Genomic DNA, 5,947 nt, shown 5'->3' on the forward strand with positions numbered 1-5,947 from the left:
ATAATTAACAGTTTTATACTTTAAAATTCGTCACAAACAATTTAACAATACTCCTTATCAATGGTAGTCCAAAATTGTCACTATCACTTGGCGATGCTCAAATCTGTAATGTTTTTTAACGGTCACGGAAAAATTTAACGATAATTAAAGCTGTCGCCAAGTAATAAAAAAATTATTGTCCCGAAAATGTTGTTTTGTTGTAGTGTGTGTCGACAAAATGAGGTTATGCCAGGTTTGTCCGAAAAAAGGTCTAGCTTATAATCGGTTCAATGACGAGACAAAATAGTATGTGTATCGAGAAAAGACTTAGGCACGTTTTGAGAAGGTTGGTGGAGTCAAAGAGGTCGAAGATATTAGATGAACGCATATCAAAGCGGGTACATGATTGTGATCAAAGAGATTCAAATTTCAATAGTCAAGCAAAATAATTAGCGAGAGCAGTTTATTTGATTAGAGGCAACCATTGGCACGTGCTAAAGGATCATTGGTCGAAAGAATAAATAGGAGGATGCAAGACTAACAAAAGGTTGGAATCTTACGTTTAGAAATACATTTAAACACACACCCATCCCCACAAATTCATGTGCATTATTCTAGGTTGTATTTTGTCTAGAGTTTCTTCCACCATTTTATTTTATGTTCTTTCATTTATGTATTTTATCTTTCTTAGCTTGTACTAGTTCTTTTCTGCACTTTTTAAATTAAGTCTTTGAAATTCTTTAAAGACTAATGACATAGTCAAGTACTTTGAAATTCTGTAAAGTGTTGTTGTATTTGATTAATATTTATGCAAAGTTATCTTCAATGGTGAAACATAGAAATTTTCGATCTTTATTTGATGCACTTCTTTGACTGTTACTCATGAGCCTGGAATTTAAATCATGAACAAAAAGTAATCTTCAATGGTGAAACATAAAAATTGGTAAACAATGATTCTCAATTATCATTTTCAATTCAAACGAAAAGATTTTCATATGAGTATGTTGCCTAGAGATTTAAAGTTTAGAACATGTTCCATTACATATTTGCTTAGTTGGTTGGTTAATATGAGGGTGGGAGAGAAATATTAAATTGTATTGGAAGAACACTATTTATATTGAAATTTTTAAAATATTAAAAATATAAATAGAATGAGTAATTACGTAACGTGTGCTCTTGAAAGTGCTTCAAAATATTGTTAAGGACAAAAGATATCTAAATAATTAAAAACATGTTTTTCTTTAATCTTACTGTTATACATGATACTCAACATTGATATTACATTTCTAACTTTTTATATTTTTTGCAATCTTTTCGGCTATATTTTGAGTGAAGTAATTTGATGACACTTCATTGAATTCAAGGAGTTAAACAAAATTGAAATAATAAAGTATTCCATGATAATAACAATATTCTACTAATTACTAGAATAAAGATTTTTTATTTTGCTTATATTGGCAATTTACTACTCTTAGAATAAGGAAGGGACACAAACTAGTCATGAAATATTCCAATAATTAATTTGAGAATCATACTGCATATAATAATGTTAATAATGTTAAGAAAGATTTTAGGTTTATATAAAACCTAGTTTGATTTATCATGAATTTGTAATTGTGAAGAGAGATGAGTAAATTAGGTGTGCTTCATGTAATAATAATAATGATAATTGGAACAATTATCTATTCTGTTATTGCTGAATTTGATAGCTTTATTAGTGACGGTGAAGAACCGTGGTATCCATCTATTACTGATCATTCATCTCTAGAGCTAGATGTCTGTTACAAAAAATGTGACCAAACCTATGACAAATTCTCGTCATTAAAATCAAACAATAGATGGAAAAGATGCAGAAGAATGTGCAGAGAGTTAGAGGAAAAACTTAGGGAGAGTATTTGGGAGGAGAAACATATTAAAAAAAAGGTGCACCTTGCTTACTATATTATTAAAAGTATTTAATGTATTTTAATTTTTTTTTATGTTTGTGAGTTTGTTTCTTCATTTATTATCAAATAAATGGTAAATATGTAATATATTTTTTTAAGTTTTTGATGTGAGGAATATTAGCGTGCAATTTGGTTAAGGTGGTAATTATTTTGATTTTTTGTAGACGGTAGTCTAAGATTTTAGTCTGGGTATAAAAATTACACCTTGGGAGACCTCTCCTCTCTTTACAGGATTTCAATTAGATCAACTGATCAAGTGGAATTAGTAGAATTTCTAATAATAAAATCTAAGTCATATTATATTAGTTCGTTTAGGATTTTTTTTTATGTGATAATTAAATAAGAAAAAAAGAATTATGAAAAACACTTAAAAATATTTATGTCTTGATCGATTTAAGTTTTTGAAAAAAGTAATATTATGACATAATATCAAAATTTTATCATTGATTTCATGTATCTCATTTTATTATTAGTTTAAATTTTTAGGAGAAAATGTATCATAATAAAACTAAATGAATTATTATTGGTATGATACTATTCTTTTCCAAAAGCTTAAACTTATAGGACTTAAGATAAGGCAACATGAATGATTATATTTTTAACATTTTTTTCGAACAAGAGACTCTTTTGGGTTCTTTAATTTTTGCATAGGCATTTTTTTATTTGTCTTGTACTATTTTTTTTGGAATTCATTAAAGATCGAACTGTAAATTTTTTGAACATAAAATTCTGATACTATATCATAGAACCACTATTTTTAGGAGAAAATGTATCATAATAAAACTAAACGAATTATTATTGGTATGATACTATTCTTTTCCAAAAGCTTAAACTTATAGGACTTAAGATAAGGCAACATAAATGACTATATTTTTAACATTTTTTTTCAAACAAGAGACTCTTTTGGGTTCTTTAATTTTTGCATAGGCATTTTTTTATTTGTCTTGTACTATTTTTTTTGGAATTCATTAAAGATCGAACTGTAAATTTTTTGAACATAAAATTCTGATACTATATCATAGAACCACTTCTTTTAAAAACTTAAACGAATAGAAAAAAAAACAACATAAATGATTATATCTTTATCGATTATAATATTACTTGTAATGTTGGCCCTAATAATATAAGAAATGGATAGTTAAAAGAGTTATTTTGGTTTCCACATTTTATTGTATTAGAGGAAGGAAGCGATAAGGGGACGAGGATAAGCTGCTGTTAAAGTTGGCAAACGGACATGTCCATCCATCCTGTTCCACCAAAGTCCGCCACTCAATGGGTTTATGGAGTATCTCATTTTGTTCACTTTGCTTGTTGGTTTAATTCTTCTTAATGGTTTAGTTGTTTAAGTCTTATGAAACATAGTATACTCATCTTTGTATGGATTTTAAGAATTTAATGTAATTTTGTTTCTCTGCCATTTAGATTCAAGCGTCTTCATAAATATTGGGCAAAAAATTGCATCATGTATTTCAGTTAATATATTTGACTAGAATTTAATTTTGATGCACTATTAGTGTAAAGTAGTTTTATGCATATATTCAATTAATATGTAACACCACATCAGTAAAAATAACTATCTTTTATATTAATCTCGTGAATGATCATCTAAAAGAACGGATGTGATTGTACGATTGTATGAAACGCTTTATATTGTCCGTACATCAAAATTAAACTCTTGATAGTAAATGGTTAAATAAAAGAAACATATTACGGGAAATATCTTTATTTTTAGGTTTAATTACTCTGTTGGTCCCTGTAGTTTTACCAAATTTTTAATTAGGTCTCTATACTTTTTTTTCTTTCAATTGGATCCCTATACTATTTTTAATTTTATAATTAGGTCATTCCTAGTGTAAAAAATGTTAGATTTAACTTAATATTTATTCGCAAATTGAAGGTATTCATAATTAAAAACCTAACTAGATTTTTGACTGCATGTATTTTAGGAGAAATATTCTGTTAATTTTAACGTTTTTGACATGAAAATGATCTAATTATAAAATTAAAAGTAATGTAAGGATCCAATTGAAAAGAAAAAAAATATATGAACTTAATTGAAAATTTGGTGAAACTATAATGATGGTAATCAGTGGCTAAGAGAACGGGATTGAATCTTTGTCATCTTTTTCTTTTCTTTTAACCTTGCTTTCCATTGAGAGAGTACATGAGATATTTTGGTTCTGTCTCCTGATACAGTACGATACAGAACAATGTTTCTTGTAGGGAGTGTTGTATAGAGCGTGAGGCTTATTAGTAGAGTAATCAGCAGATAATTTATTTTTGTCTCCTAAACAAACAGAGTAAAAAACTTTTGATAGACTAGAGAGAGATACACTGATGTATTCTGGTTTGGTTACTTAGTGCAATGTAACCTACATCCATTTTCTATCACAACAATGATGGAATTTCACTATCTTTTTCAACAGATTACAATCACCAATTCTTTCTAGGATCTACACAATCCTATCTGGGACATGTCCAGATTCTAACTCTAACCTAAACTTGACTAGGACTTATCCTAGCTTTCAACAGCAAAGTGATAACCCAACTTGTAAGGGAATCCTCTCAGGATCATGACACAAAACAAAAAGACTTACAAAGAATTTCTAAGATAACTATGACTTTTTCTCCAAGTCTAGCTCACTACCTTTTTTCACTCATTAACTTTTTCTTACAAATCTCACCATGTTTGCCTTTTTCAAATGAAACTCAGACAGGCTAAACTGAGAAAAAGAAATACTCAATGAAAGCCATGAAGGAGAAGAACAAGAACCGTTCAAGGAGCTATGAAAATCGAAGCAAGTGCTCTTTCTCTCTTGCTCAATCCTTGCAGTTCACCCCTATTATAGAGGAGTGAAGCTTTAAAGGTTTGAACCAAGTCCAACACTTGGGTTGTCTTCTTCTCCAACATCAGAACCAGCATTGGCATGGTCAGAGGAGAGAGAGACGGCTGAAGCAGTGACATGCAACCTTATCATTCTCTTTCATCCTTTTTCTTCAAACTTCTTAAAGTTGGCCCGTGTATTCTTGCTTTGGCCACAAGCTTGATTTTTTTATTGTTGATGAGCCACTGAGCACCTTTGATTTCACTGTCTTCATTGTTGCTTGAAGGATGCTTGAGACTCAGAAGATTTCTTCAAGGTTTCTCGTTGAAGCATAAATGGAAAAACCACATTTTTGTGATCTTCTGTTGCATTGAGATCTTCCTTTTGTTGTAGCCCTTATACTTTCCCTTCTTGCTTGAAAATGGAAGCTAGCTTTTGGTTCTTCTTGTTGTCCTAGTTTCAGATCTTTTTTCTTTTTTCTTTCTTGTTTCAGAGTTGATGTGATAAGAAAGAAAAGGAAGAGAGAGTTTTCTTTCGGTGGATGTGAAGTGAAATGATTTAACCAAATTGAATTTTAAATACTTAGTTAGTGACTAAGTGAATTGTATGATTTTGGGTGTTGGACCACCGAATCGGCTTGTGATGGATTTGGAATTTCTTTCTTTCTTTCTTAAAGTTCAGCAACTCAACTTTTGGATCAAGAGTGATTGCTTTGCTGAATCCATATTGGGCCAGAATGTGTTTGTGTGTGGGCTAATGTTTCATTCTTCTTAGACCAATGTGATTAATTTCGATTTCTGCACACTAAACAAGATATATCACACAAATAATTTAATCCAATAATATTTAGTCATCATTTTAATCATATTTTAGTTCACTAAATTCAACATATAAAAACCAATAGAGTAATTAAACCTTAATTTTTATTATTAATCAATCACAAGCTTATTGGTTTCAGTCGATCAATACTTGTAATCACCAGTGCTATGATTATATAACATAATTCTCTTGCATATATATAGCTTCATCGTAAGTGTTGTCCAAACTCAAGAAAAAGTGACTTAACATCCCGATGTACATTAAGGAATACGTCGTTACTCCAATAAGGAGAATAAAAACACCCTATATAAAAGGAAACAAGACAAAAAAGGCCAAATCTAATAAGAGTGAACACAAACATAAAGGCAAACTTAAGCA

The 5,947-nt window shown here is 29.7% G+C and overlaps 1 long non-coding RNA gene across 1 annotated transcript; it reads left to right on the plus strand.

Moving 5' to 3' along the window:
* The first annotated feature begins 1,472 nt into the window (after positions 1-1,472).
* On the plus strand, positions 1,473-3,514 carry LOC112720508 (uncharacterized). Its single transcript, XR_003162201.2, has 2 exons — positions 1,473-1,902; positions 3,104-3,514. It is a non-coding gene; the product is annotated as an uncharacterized lncRNA (long non-coding RNA).
* Positions 3,515-5,947: the final 2,433 nt, after the last annotated feature.

Source organism: Arachis hypogaea, chromosome 2 (genome assembly GCF_003086295.3).
Source record: "Arachis hypogaea cultivar Tifrunner chromosome 2, arahy.Tifrunner.gnm2.J5K5, whole genome shotgun sequence".
NCBI classification, from domain to species: domain Eukaryota; kingdom Viridiplantae; phylum Streptophyta; class Magnoliopsida; order Fabales; family Fabaceae; genus Arachis; species Arachis hypogaea.